Here is a 24793-nt window from a genome sequence, read left to right as displayed (position 1 = left end):
ATATAGGATGGCACCAGCAGAAATGAAAGAGTTGGTGAGCCAGCTAAAGAATTGTTGGACAAAGGAGTGATACGGCCAAGTACGTCACCATGGGGAGCACCTGTCTTGTTCGTAAAGAAGAAATATGGAAGTATGCGGTTATGTATAGATTATCGGGAGTTGAATAAGGTGACGATTAAGAAGCGATACCCGCTACCAAGAATAGATGACCTATTTAATCAGCTGAAAGGAGCAAAGTGCTTTTCAAAGATTGACTTAAGATCAAGATACCATCTATTAAAGATCAAAGAAGAAGATATCCCAAAGACAGCATTTAGGATAAGATACAGACATTATGAATTCTTAGTAATTCCTTTTGGATTGACTAACGCCCCGGCAGCATTTATGGATCTGATGAACCGGGTATTTAAAAAGTATTTGGACAAGTTCATAGTGGTATTCATTGATGACATCCTTATTTATTCAAAGTCGGAAGAAGAACATAAGCAGCATCTGTGGATAGCATTGGAGATACTCCAACAAGATAAGTTATATGCCAAGTTTTCTAAATGTGAGTTTTGGTTAAAGGATGTTGAATTTTTGGGACACGTTATTGAAGATGAAGGAGTTAAAGTAGATCCGGCAAAGATTGAGGCGATTATGAGTTGGGAGAGGCCAAAGACACCTACGGAAGTGTGGAGTTTTCTAGGGTTGGCGGGATATATAGAAGATTTGTCAAGGATTTTTTGAAAATCACCACGCCATTGACAAAGTTGACTAGGAAGAATCAAAAGTTCGAATGGAATGCAGAATGTGCGGATAGCTTTTAAGAGTTGAAGAAGAGGTTGGTAACAGCTTCGGTGTTAGTACTACCAGACGATCAAGGAAACTTTGTGATTTTCAGTGATGCTTCACATAAGGATTGGGCTGTGTGCTAATGCAACACAATAAGGTGATCGCGTATGCGTCAAGACAGTTAAAACCACATGAATTGAAGTATCCTACGCATGACTTGGAACTAGCAGCCATAGTATTTGCACTTAAAATTTGGAGAAATTATCTTTACGGGGAAAAGTGTGAGATCTACACGGATCACAAGAGTTTAAAGTATATTTTCACTCTGAAGGAGCTCAATATGAGGCAAAGGAGATGGTTGGAACTAATTAAGGACTATGATTGTTCGATAAACTATCATCCTGGAAAGGCGAACATGGTAGCCGATGCTTTAAGTAGGAAGGAAAGATTGAATATGATAGCAATACCAAAATAATTGTCTGAAGAGATTAAAAGATTTGAATTGGAACTTTGTGATTGTGGAATAGTTGAAGAGGTTTGTCGTATAATGACTTTTCAGCCAACATTATTGGGGAAGATAAGGAAATGTCAGGAAGAAGTAATGAAGCAAGAAAGAAATCAGCTAACCAGGGAAGAGATTGGGACTCAAAGAGATGAGCAAGGTATATTAAGGTTTTCCTCAAGAATTTGGATTCCTCATGTACCTGAATTGAAGAATGAGATATTGCAAGAAGCCCACAATTCAAGATTTTCAATCCATCCAGGAAGCACCAAGATGTATCAAGACTTGAAGAAGAACTTTTGGTGGCCAAATATGAAATGAAAAGTGGCAGAATGGGTTGCGAAGTGTTATACTTGTCAGAAAGTGAAGGCAGAACATCAAAGACCAAGTGGATTAATTCAGGACCTAAGGATTCTAGAATGGAAATGGAAAAACATTGCTATGGACTTTATAGTGGGATTACCTCAAACGAAATCTGGACATGACGTTATATGGGTTATAGTTGATCACCTTACGAAGTCGGCGCATTTTATTCCAATTAATGAGAAGTCATCATTGGACAGATTGGTCCATCCGTATGTGCGTGAAATTGTACTAAGATATAGCGTGCCTGTATCGATAGTTTCAGACAGAGATCCCCGATTTAACTCGAGATTCTGGAAGCAATTTCAAGAGAGTCTTGGCACAAAGTTAAACATGAGACGGTGTATCATCCGCAGACTGACAGTCAAATCGAAAGGACAATTCAAACAATCAAAGACATGTTGCGCAGTTGTGCAATTGATATTGCAGGAAGTTTGGACGACCACTTGCCCTTGGTAGAATTCTCCTATAACAACAGCTATCACTCCAGCATTGGCATGCCACCATATGAAGCTTTATACGGACGGAAATGTAGATCACCAATAAGTTGGGATGAAGTGGGAGAAGGAAAGATTCTAGGCCCAGAATTGGTACAACAGTTGCATGAGGCAGTCAAATTAATTCAGAAAATGTTGCTTGCTGCTCAAGATAGACAAAGAAAGTATGCGGATCCAGTGCGTAAGGATGTCAGGTTCCAAGTGGGTGAAGCCATTTTGCTAAAAGTATCACCGAGGAAAGGATTGTCTAGATTTGGCAAGAAAGGGAAGTTAGCACCTAGATATATAGGTCCTTTGGAAGTTTGAGTCAAGTGGGGAAGGTGGCTTACGAGCTAGCCTTACCACCTCAGTATCAGCATGTGTATAATGTGTTCCATCTGTCATTGCTTAAGAAGTACAATCCTGATGCCAACCATATGATAGAATATGAACCTATAGAAATTCAGGCAGACCTGTCATATCTGGAGCAACCTGTCAAAATACTCGACTGGCAAGTAAAGAGTCTTAGAAATAAGTCGGTAAAGTTAGTCAAAGTACTTTGGAGGAACCCCAAGGTCGAAGAATCAACCTAGGAGTTAGAGTCTGATATGCGTTCCCGGTATCCTCATATGTTCTCTTAGATTCTGAGGACAGAATCCTTTAAGGAGTAGAGGATGTTACGACTGACATTTTATGTACTATTATTTGCAAACTCTGTATAATATTAGAGCCAATTATAAATATACTTAATGATTGTACGTTTGTGTGAATGGAATTTGCTGTATTATAAATTGCTGTATGTAGTATATAAATTTTTCAAAGCAAGAGTTTTATTAATTGCCCTTATTTTTGATTTATAAAGAATATTCTATACCTTGGAAAATTATCTTTTAAGAATTATTTCACTCACAAATTTCAAAAGTTATCTCATAAAATTTCTAAAAATCCAAGTTATTTTATGGTACAATTTTTATAATTTTTGAACTTTTATTTTATTTTATAAAAATAAATCTTTGAAATTAGTTGCTTAGTAATTAGCAAATTACATGGAAACCCTTGCATGCAAATACTCTTCCATTCAACTAAAGGGCAAAGAAGACATTTCCAATCCCACTAACTCACATTTTGTTAGCCAAATTACCTCATTGACCTTGCATGCAAAATGAGAGGATCATTTCATTCACTCCACACTCCACACTCCACCCTCACCTCACCTCCCTCCCCTCCCTCTAAGCTCCTTCCTCTCTGCTTTTTGGCCGAAGCCCTACCCCCTCCCTTTTCTTCATTCTTCATTCAAGCACCTAACTTCCATTCAAGTAAATGTTACTTCCTATATCTTGATTATATATAATCCAAAGAAGTTTGAGTAAAAAGTTTAAGTTTTGATCTTACATGGCATAGTTTTAGTTGGAACTCAAAGTACAATCTTGATTCTCATGGATTTAAGGTTATATTATTCAGGGAACTACAAGGAATGGTAAAATTCCAAGTCATGAGAATGAGGCTCTTGATTTTAATGGTCATTTCCCTTCCATTTCATTCGGCCATGACCTTGAGGGAGCCAAATGAATGGTTATTAGTGGTGTTTTGTTGCCTTGTTCTATTTTTGTGTGTTTTTGTGATGATAACATGAATTTTGTAGTAAAAACTTGATAAAACCCTTTGCATGCTAAGTGATCATTTAGTTATAGTTTATGCTATTCTTGCATGTTGATTTTATGATAAAAATTTATTTTGGAAATTATGTTATTTTGGCTTGAATATTCGAAGGCATGCATGCATAGAAATCAACTCATGAGTTTCGAAAGTTCATGATCATTTGGATTGATTTTGTTAGTAAGCTTTAATTTCAGTAGGATTAAGATATTGATCTTGATTTGTGCTCCTTGGTATGTGATGTTAATTCGAATATATATGAAGAAGATATAAATGGTTATTTTTGAAAACTTGATGACTTGTAATTTGTGTAATGTGTTAACTTTTATTTTGCTATGTTGCACCTTAGGTAAGGATGATATCCACTAAGCCTATATTGAGTGTAAGAGAGTTAGCTCAGTAGATCACCTTGGTTGAAGTTTGGTTAGGGTTTTGGTTGTTGTTGGTTTGGTTTGTCAAGTAAGAATCATGATAAAAAGGAGAGCTTTAGATTCTGCAGAAAATCAGTTTGGTACCATGAGGTTTAGAGTGAGATTCGACCTTGTCATTGTTGTGCACTTTGAGGCCCAAGCCACCAGAAGCTAACACTAGCAGTATACAATAAGTTTTAGTTATTTGTTAGAGATTTATAAGACGTTCGGTTAGGTGCACGAGTGGAAACATAAAATCTGTCCAGCAGGGGACAATTTTGTTGCAACTTACAATTAGGAAGTTTTGACCATGTCATAGGTAGGCCCTCATTAGACCCTGTTGGGCCTTAGTTAGAGGGAGTGTCAGATGAGTTTTTCCAGCCATAGATCATAGGATTTAGGTTAGAATCATGTGTCACAATTTAGTTCAAGTCAGGACCTTTTCTGCCCAGAAAAATAGGGGAATCATGGACTTTGAGCTAGGCCTAGGGAGGCCCAAGCTAGGCCCTTAAGCCACATCAAGTTTAGGAGTTGCCTTATGATCAGAAGAGTTTAGTGTAGATGTTTTGGAGGTAAACTTGAAGTATAAGAGTGTTAAATGCACCCAAGAAACCATAGATGTCATTCTGAAATTTACTATAATGAGCACATTCACTTATCACATAGTTTTAGAGCACTTATGAGTGAATATTTGGTTGACCACCATGGCTGAAAGATAACTTATAGTCAGTATTTTGAAAGGCCCAAGTCAGGGTCAATAGGAATTGGATGGTTTAGTAAAGGCCCTTCGTGTTAGGAGGTCAAAATTTGGGGATTTGTCTAGTATAGCGACCAAGTGACTTAAGTAAGTGGAGTGAGATCATCCACGCCTAGTGATGCAATATAATGTGTGTTATATTATTATTTTGTACTTAAATGTGGTATGTGAGCATATGTGGCTATGTGTACTAATATACTTATAAGGTGATTGTAAATATTTGCGTATATAGGCTTAAGTGCCAGTATGTTTAATTTCTGTTTACAAATAGGTTGAGTTTGTGAGAATATATTATAATGAGATTATTATTATTTGTGTAGGATCTTGAGACGAGGGTAAACTTGCCATAAAAGTCGAGTAAAGCTTCCAGCTGCTCCTACCTGCCAGTCAAGTCAAGCCTTCTCAAGGCAAGTGATTCAACCTGCCTCTTTCATTTACACTGCAAGTATGTAATAACTAGTTCATATATATATATATGATGCGAGTATTTTAATTCACCTTGATATACATGAACCAAGTGGTTTCGAATATATATTCGTAGTATATGAAAATGACATGAACCCTCAAGTATTTATTTCGAGTAGTTTAACTTTACTTGAAGATTGCTATGAAAGTAAATCCAAAGTCCTATCATGCTAGTATACCAAAGTAATTATGATGTTAAACCATGTGCAAGTTATACCCAGTAACCTTGTCTTGATACCTAAAAGTCAGTTGTTCCCTAGCGATTGTTCATAATTATTTGACAACCCTATCCTTACCCTAAAGCATGATACTATGTTGTACCTTGAGCTGATGCCCACTTTCTCTATATTTTGATACCTAAATCTTATTTGGAACCATTAATGATCACCTTATTTATACTTTAATACCTATGTCTTATCTGGAGCCATTACCTTGGACCTAGTTTGACTTTGTTCTTTCATACTATCTGATAACCTTGCTAAATCTCACTGTCAAAAATCCTTGTAAATGGAAACCTTACAATTTCTCTTGATAAAGTATAGTCTAGTGGATCATGGCCTTGAATGTGGTGGATCTTGTTTCCCAGTGCTTCGGAGTTAGTCTAAAACTCTGTTAAAAATATTTACTGTTTAAGTAGTTAATTAGCAATTGGCATCAGTTTTTAAAAATAAAAGGTTAAGATTTGATTTCCAGTCCCAAAGGGGGACAAATATTTTCCTAAATAGTGGATCTGGACTGAGACGCGAGTCCTTTCCGCACATAAATTGTAGGCTTAAAAGTTGCCTAGGTATCCCATTAATATTCTAGAAACCAGCGAGGTTCGGGATTACTTCGCGGCTGACCACCGGCTGTAATCCGTAGCATCATAAAACGGTTTTTAATAAAGAAATGGTTTTGGAAATGTTTTGATACAAATAAATGATGCCATCATCCAAAATTTTATCTATTGTTATTAATAGTTTTCATGCACATTGTTATTCTTTCATTTTGTTTATGAAATGTATTGTATAGCACTTGTTGAGCATTTGGCTCACTACTTGCTTTCACCCTGATATTACAGATAGCAGCTATGGTTAGGTTCAAGCAGACAACACGTAAGACTTATGATGCCGATGCGTATGTTTGAGCTCAGGTAGAATAAGAGATAGCTTTGTGTGAGGAATCGATATAAAAAAAATTGGTTGTAATAGTTAATAGTGTTGGGCTGTTCCAAACCGTAAACTGTAAGATCTTGGATTCGGTTGTATTTACTTTCTTTTGTTAACTATTGTAATAAATTGTATATTATGTATGGTTAAGTTGGGGGTATGACAGGGTCTGCAACATTATTATTACTATGCACTTTACATTTATATCTCCTTGATCATTAATCTTATTAATAAGGTGATATCGCCTAAGGACATGCCTAAATAGTCTCCTTGGTTGTTTCGAAAAGTATCAATATATCCGGCTTCCATTATAAAATTATCAATGTTCTTACTGTGAAGCATTCCAGCAAACATAACTTATATTTAGACAGAACATAAACCAGACATAGACACATAATCATCCTTGTCTATCCAGAAATTAGGTTAAGAAACTAGTATCAGTGTAACCCTTGACAACTAGTTCCCTATCTTCTCCATATATCAAAAATAAATCTTTAGTCCTCTTTAAGTACTTAAGAATATTTTTGAAAATAATCCAGTGACCCTCACCTGGATTAGACTGGTATTTGTTCATCATGCTCAAAGCATACGAAACATCAGGATAGATACATATCATTGTACACATTATAGATCCAATTGCTAAAGCATATGGAGCTTTCTCAAACGGCCCTTATCATCTAATAATTTAGGGGGCAGTTATCTTTTGAGATCACTATCCCATGAGTTATCGAAACATATCATTTCTTTATCTCCTACATCCTAAAATGATGCAATATTTTATCAATGTATGTACTCCGACTGGGTCGATTAATCTTTTCAATCTATCTCTATAGATCTTGATCCCTAATATATAGGTAGCATCGCCTAAGTCTTTCACCAAGAAACTATTTCTCAACCAAGTCTTAACAGCCTATAGAGAAGGTATGTCATTCCTTATTTGTTATATGTCATCTACATATAATACTAGGAATATCATATGGCTCTCACTAACCTTCTTGTAAACACATGGTTCATCTTCATTTTGAATAAAGCCAAACACTTTGACCATTTTATCAAAATGACTATTCATTCTCCTTGAGGCTTGCTTCAATCTATAAATAGATAGAAGCAATTACAAACTATCTTAGAAAACTTTGGATTGACAAAACCCTCAGTTTGTATCATATATACATCCTCTTCAAGGCTCCCAAATAAGAAAGCAGTTTTGACATCCATTTGCCAAATATTATAGTCAAAGTAAGCAACTATTGCTAACAAAATCCTGATGGACTTGACCATAGTTACCGGTAAAAAAGTCTCATCATAGTATATACCATGAATTTGTTTGAAACTTTTCGCCACTAGTCACGTCTTATAGGTCTGTACTTTACCATCCATGTCAGTTTTCTTCTTGAAAACCCACTTGCATCCTATAGGTTTTACCCCTTCGAGTGGATCAACTAAAGTCAATACTTTATTTTGATACATGTATTCCATCTCAGATTTCATGGCCTCCAGTCATCTCTCGGAGTCTGGACTGTTCATAGTATCTTGGTAGGTGTGTGGCTTATCCTTATCCATAAGCATCACATCACCATCTTGAATCAAAAGAAATCCATAATTTCTCCTGGACTCATCGTGAATCCTACTAGATCTATGAATAACCTGCGTTTGCTAAACATGATTACTTTCAACATTTTGATGTACATCCTGATCTTATTCCAACTTTGGTTTAATTTTATCATGTGGTTCTCGATCTTCATCGAGATGTATTATCCTCCCACTGATTTTCTTAGAAAGTAATTCTCCCTCAAAAAATACAGTGGCCCGAGCAACAAACACTTTGTTCTCGAAAGGATTATAAATTTATACCCTAGTCTCACTTTGATATCTCAGAAAAAAGCATCTATCTAATTTTGGTCCAAGCTTGTTAGAGGCTAAACGTTTTACAAACGCTTCACGTCCCCAAATTTTCATAAATGAAATGCTATGACATTCATCACTCTATATCTCATACGGAGTATTTTGAACCGCTTTAGTCGGAACTTGGTTAAGTGTATATGCAGCCGTTTCTAGAGCATAGCCTTAGAAACTGAATGGAAGATCCGCTTGACTCATCATCGATCGCACTATGTCCAACAAGGTATGATTTCTCCTCTCAGAATCTCTATTCCATTGAGGTGTTCCAGAAGGAGTAAGTTATTATACACTATCACACTCCTTCAAGAAACTCTTCAAATTGAGGTTTATGTATTCTCCTCCACGATCTGATCGTAAAACTCTTATACTTTTCCCTTGTTTTCTTTTCTACTTTGGCCTTATATTCTTTGAACATTTCAAAAGAATCAGATTTGTTCTTCATAAGAACCACATATCCATATCTACTGAAATCATCAGTAAATGTTATGAAGTAGTATAAGCCCCTACTTGCCATCATACGCATTCGACCACAGACATCATTATGTATAAGTCATAATCGTTCGGTGGCCCTTTCACCTAATCAGGTAAAAGAAGCTTTAGTTATTTTACCAATGTGACAAAGTTCGCATCTTCCGTATGATTCAAAATTAAACTTATCCAAGTATTCATCTATATATTACTCAGAAATGCGTTTCTCATTAATATGGCTTAACGACAATGCTAGAGGTAATGTTTGATTTGAGTCAACTTGGAACATACAAATTGCTAACTAATTGTGCAACATTATAAGTCTTATCATTGAAATAGAATAAACAATTATTGTTTATTTAATTAAAATGAAAACCTTTCTTGTCCTGAAAAGAAATTGACTTAATGTATCTGCTAAAGGCAGGCACGTAATAACAATTTATCAAGTTCTCAATCTCGCCTTATGGGCAACATTAGGTATCGAGTTCATTCAACTAGAGCAACAACTTTTGCTCCAATTCTAACCCTATACCTGAAGCTTGACCATTGCTAGTCTTCTTCTTTAGATCTTCCAAATAAGCTCAACAATTTAACTTCCATTCATCCAGTTATTTCCATAGAAATGACAATCATCTCCTTTAACAACACCACTATTAGGCTTCAAAAGCCCTTTGGGATTGGACTTTGGTTTGGCACCGAATAAGATCAAATCTTCACCTTGCCTGTCCACTTTCCTTTCCCATTTGTATTCCATGTGTACATCATCAATATGGACGTAATTCATGCCTTTACCGTGTTATTTTCAGCAGTTCTAAACATGCTTAACAACTCAGTGAGTGTTTTGTCTATCTCATTCCTTTGGTTCTTAACAAACTGAGAGTAGAAGTTGTTCAAAGATCGTTTGATCAAATCAAGCTGAGTTTCTAGACCATTCTTGAAACCCAAAATATCAAGGTACATATGCCGATCACCTTTAGAACATGTTGTCCAACCAGATATGATTCTCCCATTAATGCAAAAGTATGGTGCCTTATTATTGTCAAATCTTTCTGACGAGCCTATCCTTCAAACATCTTTTGAAGGTCAATCATATCATAAGCATCATTATGCTCTTGTTGCTTCTAAAGCTCAGCACTCATAATTACAAGCATGAGAGATGAAACATCAGTTGCATAATTAATTTACTTCTGGTAAGAATTTTGTTTTGCACATGTTTCATTTTCAGCTAGAAGAAATAAGGGAGGGGTTTGAGTGACATCCTTGAACCCAAGGACAATCCTCAAGTTCCCATGTCAATCGAGGAAATTATTTCATGTCAGCTTGTCCTTCTCAAGGACTATTACATAGAGAAATTATTTGTGTTATTTGTCATTTGATATCTACAATATTAAAGTGCATAAAATGACTTAGTCTACAGATGATCATTAAATTATGTTTAAGTGATTATTCATATATATATATATATATTCACAATATATATCTCCCGCTATTTTTATCAAATCAATAGCCCTAACTATTAATTCGGAAAAAATATGTTCTATACCCTTTCTAGTGAGCCAAGATCCATATTTCACCATGCGTTAAGTTAGCTTTGGCTTTTCTCCTAAAACTTGATTATTTAGGTAGACAACATTTGTCAATTATATCAACTATATAACTCTTGGATAGCTTGGTGGAACAATATTTTTTCATATTTATCTAATAAATCTCGCCAAACTCTATGCCTCAAAGTTCACAATCCTATTGTAATAACTTAGTTAAGTCAAACCCAGTAGTAAAAAAGTATCAATATACTTCAACACATCTCCCACGATAGATAGGAGTACTTCGCTTTGGCGAACCCACTCCTGGTCGATCTAGGGGTTAATGCATTGGACTCATTGGAAGACATCTGATCAACTTAATATTAACTTTAGGGTTTTGTTAATTTTAAAATGATCATGATCCCATCATAAAGAGATTCCAAATTTTTCCTTGAATAAAATACTTCAAATCAATATTCGTCAATGGTTTGATTTCCAGGTAGTGAGGGAGTCACAACGGTCTCGTTTAAAACCCACAACCTTACAAGTTCAATGAACTCGCTTTTGAAAAAATCGCCTCGTGTCAGAAACAATGAAAATTTGTATTTTACTCCGTGTTTCATAAACACGAGAATCTCATAATTGTTTGTTCATTTTAAAATCTTGAGTCATTACAGATTTTATCTTGTTTATCAAGCATGGCATGGGTGTCATATCTAATACATACATCCTTAATCTAATCAAGCATGCATCTTTATAAACTACCCTACACATACATTCATCATATGCGCATATATATGTAAAGTGCAATAAATAAACGTGGTTGGTTATGGCTTTATTCTATGTGATCTTCATCAAGCTAATGACAAAGATCTAGGTCAATCTAAGGTGAAAAATAAATACAGGCTAACTATTACATGTCTTCTTTCTTGTATTGCTTCCTTGGATGGCCTCCGTGTGGGATTACCCATGATATTCAAATCTTCATGTCTTCATGTACATTACAAGAATGAAATATGAACACTAATCTAATGAACTTATAAGAAGAACTCGAGTTACATTCGAGATTTAATAATTACAAGATTAAACAACATGCAAGCCGTATTTGAAAAACCAAAACCATTAACCTAAGGTCATAAGACATAACCATCCACCATGCTCAATTAACACAAAATAACATGTTAAAACACATAATCTGATCTTAGCATATCATACCCATCATGATATAATCATAAAAACCAAATATTGAAAAAAATCAGAAAATTCGAAATTAAATCAGATAACATTAAATCGCAGATTACAGGGCCTAAATACGTCAAATACGATTCTTATAATAGCATATTCGTTCGCCAATATGAAATAGCGTATTCGTTCGCCAATATCGGACACCAGACACAGATTTCAGCAAATCCGCTGCATCCGATTCAGAATCATATCAAATACGATTCTTATAATAAGAACAAACACAAAACATCTATATATCAGTATATATACAGATTATATAATCATCATACGATTATACAACTCTCATGAATATCATATATTCAAAACATATATATACATACGCATATATAAACATAACAACATGTAAAACATACAAAATCGCATACATAACTGTCATGGAATATTGTATACATGTTATCATCATAAAATCAGTAAACACATAAACGAATTAAATACTTTTCGCAAGTAGCTATGATGCTATTGTAAGGTTTCGAGCACATAAATGCAACGGAAACAGTAATTAAAAATATAAAAAATCATAATTTTTGAAACCCACCGCAGGTTCCATGCGAAAAACATATATGTAATTCGTAGATCAGATTGTTTACCTTAAGAAGCTTTACCAATTGATTGACTAATGGAGATCTAAAGCTTGTTCAATCACCACGCATCCCGCTCTCACGATCTACGCTCTACCGGTATCCACACGAATGCTTGAACTCAAGGATTGGATGTGTACTAGCACAAACCCGTTTCTTATTGCTCTCTCCATCTTCTCTCTTGGTGGCTAGGGTTTTAGTAAACTCTTGCATACATAAAATCAGCCACACAAGAGATATTATATAGAGAGTAGAAAAATGAATTATAACTCTTAACTAATTAGGAGTTATTATTAATTCGAAATTCCTATTTGTATTATAATTAAGTCTCACTTAATTATTTAACAAATAAATTTCATAATTAATAGTAGTAAATTTGAATATCATTATTTATCTAATTAATTAAGTCAAACTTAATTAATATTTTAAATAATTCAAATTACTTTAATTTAATTTAAACCCAATTTAAATTAAATAATCCTTCAAGCAGTCTTTGTGTGTGACCCCATAGGTTATTATTACATTGGCAACGAAATTTAAATCTAATTTAAAATCGTAAACAATGAGCAGCATCTAGTAATATATCATTGCTACCCAAGTAATAATAATTGAATCGGTGATCGATTAAACCTTTCGTGAATAATATACAATGTAATATAATCCCTTTAACCACATATTATAAATTAAACTAGAGGCATGTAATATGTCATCCTCATCAATGTTTAATCTAGGTTTCCTTGATCAATGAGTAGACTATCATATCAAATCAACATTTGAGCGTGGCCACGCATTTCGTAGTCTAGCTCACACAAGAGGCCAATAATATCACTCCTAAAATAGGAGGGTTAAATCCCTTCTAGATCATTCATATTTCTCACACGATTCATAATATACCCAATGTCCATTTTTATCATTACCCGGTCAAGGATAACTTTTAATGGAATTAATGTATATTAATTCTCGTATAGAAATATAATGACTTCAGGTCTAAGGACCATTACATCATTATCACTGTGAGAATTACTTATGACACAACAGACATGTAGAATCTCACATCGGGTCTGTCCATCACCATTTACATGTACATCTTCCTGTGCCTTTGACTTTAGTATCACTATACCTATGATCAATGAGATATGATCATCAGTCAACAAACACACTAGTCTTAATACATTATTATTGTCCCTTAATAATAATACTCGACTAGGGACCTTTAGGAATATTGATACTATTCTCATAATCTCATTTCTAAGTCACGTACTTAGAGATATAAAATTGCATATCATATTCCAAGGACATTTATTAATCTAATATTTATATCACAGTAAATTAAGAATTAATAAATTATAAAGTGAATAATTGATAGAACATGAATATTAATAATTCAAATGTCTTTAACTAAAACATCATAGTGTTGTCTCTAGGGCATAAAAACTAACAGAAGATTCTCAATGACCCCCACCTTGGCTTTGTCCACCTCAAGACCCTTACTAGAAACCTTGTGTCCGAGAATAATGCCCTGTCACACCATAAAGTGACATTTCTCCCAATTGAGAACCAGATTGGTCTCAACACACCTCTTGAGAACGTGTCCAAGATTTTGCAAGCATTCATCAAAAGAATCGCCAAATACTGAGAAGTCATCCATGAATACCTTCACATTCTGGCGAATCATATCAGAATAGATGGCCATCATACATCTCTAAAATGTGGCTGGCACACCACACAGACCAAAAGAAACTCGTCTGAAGGCGAAAGTATCAAATGGAAAAGTAAAGGTAGTCTTCTCCTGATCTTCTAGAGCGATACAAATATGATTATAACCCGAATAGCCATCCAGCAGAATGTAGTACTCATGACCAGCCAATCTATCAAGCATATGGTCAATGAAGGGCAAAGAGAAGTGATCTTTCCTAGTGGCCTTGTTCAGCTTCCTATAGTCAATGCAAACTCTCTACCCCGTGACTGTTCTTGTAGGAATAAGCTCATTCTTCTCATTGGCTACTACAGTAATTCCACCTTTCTTTGGCACACATTGAACCGGGCTTACCCATGAACTGTCAGAAATAGGATAGATGATCCCTGCATCTAGCCACTTAAGAATTTCCTTCTTCACTACTTCCTTCATGATCAGATTAAGTCTTCTTTGCTGCTCGACCGTAGGCTTGCTACCTTCCTCTAGAAGAATTTTATGCATGCAATAAGAAGGGCTGATTCCCTTAATATCTGTTATAGTCCAACCAATTGCCGATTTGAACTCTCTTAGAATCCTCAGAAGCTGTTCCTCGTCACTACCTGAAAGGTCAGATGTAATAATAACAAGAAAAGTAGATGCATCACCTAAAAATGCATACCTCAAATGATTAGGTAAAGGCTTAAGCTCAAGAGTGGGAGCTTCCTCAATAGATGGCTTGAGGCGTTTAGGAGCTTTGTTCGATTCCTCCATTCCAAGAGATTCAAAAGGCATTTCAATCTTCCTCTTCCAGGGAGAAGCATTCAAATATTGTAATTGTTCTTCACATTCATCATCTTCACTATCTGAATTTCCTAATAAGGTTTTTTCTAAGGCATCAGACCTTAGCAATTGATCAAATTCTGAAGTAAACAAAGAATCGCCCAACTCCACCTTTAAACACTTCTCATTTTCCGTAGGAAATTTCATAGCATTGAACACATTAAAAGTTACATCCTGATCCAGCACTCGCATTGTGAGCTCACCCTTCTGCACATCTATCAAGGTTTGGCCAGTCGCCAAGAAAGGTCTTCCCAAGATTATGGGAATCTTCTTATCCTCCTCGAAGTGAAGAATGAAGAAATCAACAGGGAAGATGAGTTTATCAACCTTTACTGAGACATCCTCAACAATACCTCGCGGATATGTAATAGAACGGTCGGCCAATTGCAAAGTCATATAAGTTGGTTTTGGATTAGGTAAGTCCAACTGCTTGAAGATTGAAAAAGGCATCAGATTGATGCTAGCTCCTAAGTTACATAAGCATCTGTCAAACGACACTCTTCCAATAGTACACAGAATAGTGAAGCTTCCTGGATCTTTAAGCTTCGGAGGCAACTTCTGTTACAGCACAGCACTGCATTCCTCCGTGAGAACGACTGTCTCTAAATCATCTAGCTTCACTTTCCGAGAGAAAATACCTTTCATAAACTTTGTGTAACTAGGCATCTGCTCAAGAGCCTCAGTGAAAGGTATGTTGATATGAAGTTTCTTAAACACCTCCAGAAACTTCTCAAATTGCTTGTCCAGCTTTTTCTTCTGCAGCCGCTTAGGAAAAGGCAGTGGAGGATAGATCTGTTTCTCCCTTGTATTACCCTCAGGAGGAGTGTGCTCAATAGTAGTCTTCCTTAGTTCCACTTCTACTTCCTGCTGCTCAACTTCTTTCTCAGCCCCAGCTTCTTTAATTAATGCTTGAGTTTGTTCAGGATTCGCTACCTTTCCAAACCTCAAAGTGATTGCCTTTACCTGCTCCTTAGCTTCTCTCTTTCATGGCACTTCAGTATCACTAGGTAGTGTACCAGCTGACAATTTAGCAAGGCATTGGCAATTTGCCCAATTTGATTTTCCAAGGTCTTGATAGAAATAACTTGACCCGTGCACATAAGCTTCAACTCCTCTAATTCAGATTTTTTATTAGCTTGTTGCAGCTGAAGTTGTTGTCTCGGTGCATATTGCGATTGCTAAAAACCTAGGGGTTATACTGCTTAGATGGATACTGCTGATAAGGCCGTTGAACCACATTCTGAGCGTTGCTCCAACTGAAATTAGGATGATTGCGGTTGTTGGGATGATAACTGGCTGTCACAGGTTGCTGTGAACGCAGAAATTTTCTCACGAACTGAGCTGATTCACTAGAAATTGTGCACTGATCAGTCTCATGCGCACCAACACAAAGCTCACAGACACTAGCGATTTGGTTAAGCCCATAATTAGCCAAAGTGTCCACCTTCATCATCAAAGCCTTAAGTTGGGAAGCTATAGCAGTTACTACATCCAACTCCAGAATTCCTGCTACTTTTCCTTAAGTCAGTCTCTGGGAAGGATTCTAGTACTCATTAGCAGCCATCAATTCAATCAATTCATAAGCTTCATCATAACTCTTAGCCCACAAGGCTCTTCCTGATGCTGCATCGAGCATGGGTCTAGAAGTAGCACCCAATCCATTATAGAAATAGTTAATAATCATCCAATCAGGCATGCCATGGTGTGGGCACTTCCTTAGCATCTCCTTATATCAATCCCAAGCCTCACACAGAGATTCTCCAGATTGCTGAGCAAACTGAGTAAGAGCATTCCTGATTGCAGCAGTCTTCGCCATAGGGAAGAATTTAGTGAAAAACTTTTGAGCAAGATCTTCCCAAGTGGTGATAGACCCTGCTGGTAGAGAATGTAACCAGCACTTATCTTTGTCCCTCAGAGAGAATGGGAAGAGTCGCAACTTGATAGCATCTTCAGTCACATCATTGAACTTGAACGTGTCACATATCTCAATGAAATCCCTGATGTGCATGTTGGGGTCTTCAGTAGGAGAACCCCCAAACTGAACTGAATTCTGTATCATCTAAATTGTGCTTGACTTGATCTCAAAAGTGTTAGACCTGATGGCTGGCCTGATGATGCTTGACTGAATGTCATTGATATTAGGCTGAGAATAGTCCATCAAAGCCTTAGGATTTTCTGCTTGATCTCCCATCTCTATTAAAACTGGTTCCTCGACTTTATCTTCTTCTTCTACCTTCTTTTCTTCTTCAAAAACTTCCTTTCGAACTACCACAACTTCTTCATCGGCTTTATCCAGTGTTCTCTTACGAGTACGCGAGCGCGTATGCATACACCCTCGCTAGAGTACCTGAAATAAGACAAGGAAACAAATAAGTAACAATGTCCGAGTCAATGAACTTTAACGCCCATTGATGGAAAACACATAAACTAAAAATTAACACTGCAGTCCCCGGCAGCGGCGCCAAAAACTTGTTGGTGGCTAAACACGCGCTAAATTACACGTAAGTATACGCGTTCACAAGTAGTATTAGATATAAATCAGATTCGTTCCCACATAGACTGGCTTGGTTAACTAATTAATTTATGCACTTAAGCAACAATGTATGGTTATTATTCAATGCTAAGACGATAACAAATTGAGGTTGTTTATAACTAAGAATTAAACTAATAATTATAACTAAGGGAATAAGATTGATTAAATATATATATATGACAAACATGGGATTCTAACTTCATTAAATACTTCATTCAATAGCCTTTTCGTTCTTAGCCTTAGCATGTAATGGTGATGACTGAAAGGAATATGTCCTAAGTCCAATCATGTATGAGGATTTAGGAATAACTTTTATGTAATCTGTTTTGATTTCATTGATATTAATAAAGACTTGTTTTGTTTTTATAACGGGCTTTATCTATTTAAGTGTTTAAATAAGATATACCATAGTTTAAAGTAAAGCTTTTTATGGATTATGATGAGATCATAATAGTGAGACCTAAAAAGATGATAACTCTAAACTTAAATAGTTCCTGGTCATAGGATTACTAACTGGTAATTAATAATCCGCAAAGATCGGTACATACTATGCTTGCTTCATTATGAAGGATGTCTATTCTCATAGACATTTGTGTGGTGACACTATAGCTAGTATGTAGGTGCTTATTATATAATAAGTTCACTGAACATGACTCGCACAGCTGAACAACTGATGGAGTTCACTCACGTGTCAGCAGTTGTTCGCTTAGTGATAGTTGTACAAGTATCCTTAGACTTGAGGTCATCATAGTCATCTTGTGTACACTGAACTATGCTTTGGTTTAGTTCTTAGTCTCCAGGGACAATTATTAGGGCTCTTCTGGGTATAGGAATTTGTACACGAAGATAGTGTATGATCAATAAAGGATCTACCCCTTCCAGTGAAGGAAGCGAATGTTCAAGGCTGATCCACTTATGCTAGTTCAGGAATCTCTGGCCAGAGTGAATGAAATTAGAAAGGAGTTTCTAATTTGCATAGAACTATGCATAGTAAATGGTAAGCAAGTGATTGAATTAGATAGGCTTGACACGAGATCCATGCCTTGTATTTAATCGGAACATTGTAGGGTAGAAGAAGTTTATTATACGGTAACTATTCACTGACAGGTTCTTGGTATTCTAAGCAGTGAATTCATATTATCCGGATAGTCGCGATATGTTGAGAAGCATCACTCACGATGTAGAATAAATGTGATTAATTAATTAATCATATTTAATAAATTAGAGAATTTATATAAATAATGATAAAATAGTTTTATTATTATTTATTTCTACTACCGGCTTAATATTGAACCTACAGGGTCACACCATAAAAAGAGAATGATTTAATGGTGGAGTAATTAATTAATAATGGCTAATAATTATTTATTTATGAAATAAATAAATAATTGGCAAATTTAATAATTGATTAAATGAGATTTAATTGATTATAAATTAATTAAGAAAAGTGTTTGTTTGTAGAAGGGGGGTTGAATGCAAACAATACCGTTTAATCGAATAAAATGCGGAATAAAAATGTGAAACAAAATTCAAGTTAAATAAAACTTTTATTAAACTTGAAAGGTGTTACAACTACGGTATCGGTTACAAGGGATTAATCTCAAATCAATTATTACAAATCTAGAATAAATTCGACATAAACTTTTTCTATTTTTGCAATTAAAAGATCAAATGCTAAATGCGATTTGAGATTAAGTTCTAGGGATTTTAATCCGCTAGATTGATACACAAGAACAAGATAAATAATTCTAGTGGATTGGATTTAACTTTTCAATCTAGAATTTTGATCTTGAATAAAGCAGATGAAAAATAAAATGTTGTGCCTTTGTTTTCTGCTGTGTTCTTGACTTGTGTGTTCTGTTGAATTATTGCATGAATGTCTTCTGCTGCTCCTTTTAATCCAATCAGTCGAGTAGAATGTATTGGCATGACAATCTCTTTGAGCTGGCAAGACAATCAGAATGAACTAGCAAGACTTTCGGTATGACTATCAATTGTCATACCGATTGTCATAGTAGTTCAAAATCAGATTGTCTTACTGAATTAATAATAGATTTTAATGTAATAAAAAATCTGATAAGACAATCCTTTTGAATTAGCATGACTTTCGGTATGACTATTGATTGTCATACCAATTGTCATACTAATACAATCAGATGTCTTTAAGAATTAATAACAGATTTTAAATCAATTAAAATCCTGAAAAACCTTAATATTAATTCTGAATTAATTAATCAATTAATTCAATTAATCAATAAATTAATCTTTGCAGATATAATTTATTTTATTAATTAAATTATATGACTTAATTAATTAATAGAGAATTAATACTAATCTTGAGCAGCATCCATTCTTCTGAATATCTTCTGAAAATCACTGAATTTATGAATCAATTCCACCACTTCAATATTGACACTCGATGTACTGTCTGGTTCATGAGTGACTAACTTCCGTGACGTTTCTTCATGCCTTGACCTTGATACTCTGGATTTTCTTCAGATTAAATCCTTGTAATTAATTGATACCCTGACGAGATCTCTGTCACTTGGTTAAATCCACAATCTTGATTTATATCACTGAGGCTTGATCAATTTCTTGAGCTTCTTCCAGTGAATTAAGTCTTCAAGTCTGTAGATGAATAATGTTTCTTAACCCTTTGACAGATGTTACTTTGTGAGATCTCTCTGACGATAGATCCACTGTTTACTTATTACATTCTTATTTGAGTTGAGTTAAATCCTCGAATAAACGAATAGGCTATGACATATGCCTTTCAAAAAGTTCTTAATATTATTAATTAAGGATTTAATTTTTGGAAATTAAATCAAGAGAGAGAATTATTTCTAAAGTGTTTAGAAAAAGGATTAATAATTAAAAGGTGTTTTAATTATTAATGAGAATAATAAATGGGATAATAATAATATTATTTATGGGAAAATTTCAGCTAAAAATTTTGCCTATAAATACACTATTATAGACCCTATTTTATTCTAACCCACATCAAACCCGAAAACCCAAAAAGTTTGGAAAACCCAATTCTCTCCACCTTCTTCCTCCTCCTTAACATCGTTTTCTTGGTGGATACCGGTGGAGTGCTTCACACTTGAGGAGCAACTGCTAAGGATCTCTGATCGTTGTCTCCGAATTATTTTTAAAGGTTAGATTCGATCCCTCGAATTTTTATTCACGATTTATATGCTTTTATTTGGATTTTGTATGTGTAAAAGTGTTTTGCCATGACACCGCTGCATTAAAAATCCAACAATGGTATCAGAGCCAGGTTGTATGCATATAGATCTGTGGTAAAAATTTCAGAATTTTATGTGCTTGTATGAATTAATTATGATTTTTACAAGTTATATCATGGATTAATTTTGTCTGATGAGGAATCGTTTCTCAGAATAATTTTGAATGTTGATCTGGGTTCTACAAGTGTTGTAGATCGTCTGGGTATTTTTTTCATAATTTTATGATGTATAGTTTTTTTATTATGAATTTTTGAAGTTTTTACAATTAAATTCGTAATTTAATAAGTATAAATATATGTATATATAGTATATATATATGTTTGTATTATGCATATGCATCTACTGTACGAAAAAGAATACATCAGCCTACTGTCTGCTGTGTTGCACGGAAAGAGAAAAGGACAGGCACGCTGCTCGAGAAAGTGACGGCTGCTGCAGAAAAAACAAAAAAAAAGGGAGTAACGCATTCCGGGAATGCGTTACACACCTGTGGCGCATTCACGGAATGCGTTACACCCTTGTAACGCATCACCGGAATGTGTTACAGGGCTTGTAACGCGTTCCTGTAATGCGTTACAGCCCGACTGTTTACATTAAAATTGATTTTCTAGGAGTTTCGTAACTCCGTTTTGGGTGTGCAATATACCTTTGGATTCGTTTTTCCGAGACGGATCTAATGGAGTGATCAATTTTAGTTTATATAAAACTTTTGAACTATTTATATTTCCATGAAGTGTTTTAAAGCTATTTTTAACTGTTTTAGTTGCTTTTAACTGCTTCATGTGATACATAGAGATGTATAATGCTTAGACCTATATGCTAGATGATGTAACATGCCTACCTTGATGTTTATTCATGTTTATATATGTGATATATACTTAGTTTATCGTGCGATGATAGATTTAGGTGAACTTAAATGAACATAAGGCGTTTGTTAGATAACCTAGTATAGTGAAATTGTTTCATAACCTTAAGAACAATATTATGAATACAATTATGAGATTCTTGTATTTATGAAAAACGTAATTGAATATGAATTTTCGATATGAGAGAAAGGATGATTCTGTTAACAACAGATTTTTATCTGTAAGAAAGGGTTATTAAGTGACGCCTCTTGACAATGCTCCACCCGATCTGGGAATCGTCTGATTATTGATTATTGATTTGAAATATTTAATTTAAAAGGAATAATCTCTTTATAATATGATTATGATTGTAACGTAATATAATCCCTCTAAAATTAAATAATATCAAGTAGTAATTGGCCAATGACACAACGGGCTTGTGTCGGTCATAGCCTTCCAACATGATAGAAAAGTAGTTCTTATTTTTGAATCATTGTCATTTCGTGCCACAGCTGAGGGCTTTGATTTCGAAATAAGAAATACTTGTCTATTACATAGAGATGTGTACATTGAATAAGAATCTAAAGGTCGTTACGTGCCACAGCCGTGGGCCTTTGGGGACTGATTCAAATGTACGGAATGTTGGGTTAGACTTGACTTAGAATATTGAGTTTGTCGTGCCACAGCTGTGACTCAATTATTCAAGAGGCTAAAGTTTGATTAGGGAATAACATTAGATGTAATTGACAAGAGTTTTCTGCTTATTGAACATTACATGGCGTTTCGTGCCACAGCCGGGGTTGTGTAATGGAATGTAGGATCCCTATTCCCACTAGCATTATGAATGCTTAATTTTTCATGTAGGGGGTTGAATAAATTAGGAAAACTAGTGGGAGCCACTTATGAATAAAGACCCGATTCATATAGTGTTTTGAAATGAAATTAAATATTTGCTAAGTGTTGTTATGTGTTTATCATTTATAGATTTACTTTGTACATTATGTCTTCTGCACTATCACTCAGGAGCATACTAGATGCTCACAAATTGACTGGTCCTAATTATGCTGACTGGCTTCGAAACTTGAGAATTGTTCTCAGGATTGAGAAGCTAAAATACGTGATTGACTCACCTAAGCCTACTGAACCTGCTAGTGATGCACATAATGATGAACATGTTGTGTATCGTAAGTGGATAGATGATGCAAATGTTGCTCAATGCATCATGCTAGCTTCCATGAACATTGAGCTACAGAAGCAACATGAGCATATGGATGCTCACACTATCCTCATGCATCTACAAGAGTTGTATGATGTGGCGGGGAGGACAGCTCGATATGAGATATCGAAGGAGCTGTTCGGTTGTAGGATGTCTGAGGGATCATATGTGAATGACCATGTACTTAAGATGATCAATTTGATTGAACGTCTTGGACAACTTGGTTTTGTCATGGATGGGGAGCTGAGCCAAGACCTGGTCTTGCAATCGCTTCCGAGTTCGTTCTCGCAGTTTGTTGTGAACTTTCACATGAATAAGTTGGATGTCAGCCTGCCTGAACTCCACAACATGTTGAAGACTGCGGAATCGAATTTTCCCCTAAGAAGAGTTCTGTTCTTCTAATTGGTGAAGGTTCCAATCCTAAGAAAAGGAAGAGGAACTCTTCCAAGAAGAAGAAAGTAGGTGAGAAAATGCCGGTTCCACCAAAAGCTGAAGACCCCAAGAGCAAAGTTGTTTGCTTTCACTGTAATAAGGTGGGGCACTGGAAGAGGAACTGCAAGGTTTACCTTGCAGAATTGAAGAAGAAGAAGGGTAGTGAGACTACCGCTTCTGATTCAGGTATGTTCATGATAGAAGTGAATATGTCATTTCTACTTGGGTATTAGATACCGCCTGTGGTTCTCATATCTGCAATTTGTTGCAGGGACCAAGGAGAAGTAGGACTCTTGAGGAAGAGGAGGTGATTCTACTGATGGAAATGGAGCAAGAGTTGCTGATGTAGATGTAGAATCGTTTCATTTACATTGGCCTACGGGCAAGACTATTGTTTGAAATAATTGTTATTTTGTTCCCTCGATTGTGAGGAATATTATTCCCATGTTAGACTTGGGTGGATTTCTCATTTATTATTGAGAATAATGAATGTTCTATTCTTAGAGATAATATTCTTTATGGACGTGGTGCTTTCAATAATGGTCTGTATAAATGTGACATAATTTACTTCAGATTGAATAAACTAATAAAAGAAAAGGGATGATGAAAATCTCACTTTATAGTGGCACTACAGTCTCCATTTAGTATACATGGAGAGAGGGCTGCAAATTTGCTAGGAATGGTACACACAGATGTATGTGGACCAATGTCTACGCAAGCCATGGGTGGATTTTCATACTTCATTACTTTCATAGATGATAGATCTGGATTCGGATATGTGTTTGATGAAATACAAGTCTGAGGCCTTTGAAAAGTTCAAAGAATATAAGTATGAAGTGGAGAAACAAACCAAACATAGTATTATAATTCTTCGATTAGATCGAGGTGGTGAATACTTTAATGGAGTGTTTCTAGATTATCTCAAAGTAAATGGTATAGTCTCCCAATGGACTCCTCCAGATTGGTATCTGAAAGGAGAAATCGAACTTTGTTAGACATAGTTAGGTCCATGATGAGCTATGCAAATCTTCCAGTATTCCTATGGGGTTATGCATTGGAAACCTCAGCATATTTACTGAATAAGGTGCCTTCCAAAATCTGTTCCTCAAACTTCGTATGAGATATGGAAAGAAAGGAAACCGAGTCTTAAACACGTTAAGATTTGGGGATGTCCAGCTTATGTCAAGAAAATTGACCCAGATAAGCTGGAATATCGATCCGGAAAATGTAGTTTTGTGGGATATCCTAAAGAGACTTTAGAGTATTACTTTTACACCGATCATCGGGTGTTTGTCTCCAGACATGCTACCTTCTTGGAAAAGGAGTTTATCCTTGAAGGAAACAGTGGGAGCAAAATTGAACTTGATGAAGTTCAAGAAGCACAAACTACTACAGATCGAGTGGAAACACCTGTTCTGACTGAACAACCTTTTGTGGAACAGTCCATTCATAGATCAGGGAGAGTGTCTCGCCAACCTGAGAGGTATTATGGCCTTGTCATTGAGAATGACAATGAGTTGTCGATCATTGATGATGACGACCCTGTGACCTATAATGAGGCTATGAGTAGTGTTTACTTAGAGAAATGGCATAGTGCCATGAAATCCAGAATGGAATCTATGTATACGGTATACAAAAGATAGATTATAGCAGATGGCCAGGTGGAGACCTATAAGGCCAGGCTTGTGGCAAAAGGATTCAAACAAAGGCAATGGATTGACTTTGATGAAACCTTTTACC

At 35.5% G+C, this 24793-nt stretch overlaps 1 non-coding gene across 1 annotated transcript; it reads left to right on the top strand.

Annotated features, from left to right (window-relative positions):
- Positions 1-16473: 16473 nt before the first annotated feature.
- LOC141710282 (small nucleolar RNA R71) lies at positions 16474-16580 on the top strand. The gene has a single exon (XR_012570810.1). It is a non-coding gene; the product is annotated as a small nucleolar RNA R71 (small nucleolar RNA).
- Positions 16581-24793: the final 8213 nt, after the last annotated feature.

Source organism: Apium graveolens, chromosome 2, assembly GCF_009905375.1.
Source record: "Apium graveolens cultivar Ventura chromosome 2, ASM990537v1, whole genome shotgun sequence".
In the NCBI taxonomy this organism is placed as follows: domain Eukaryota; kingdom Viridiplantae; phylum Streptophyta; class Magnoliopsida; order Apiales; family Apiaceae; genus Apium; species Apium graveolens.
The sequence above is the reverse complement of the archived record's forward strand: the minus strand, read 5'-3'. Positions and strand labels throughout refer to the sequence as shown.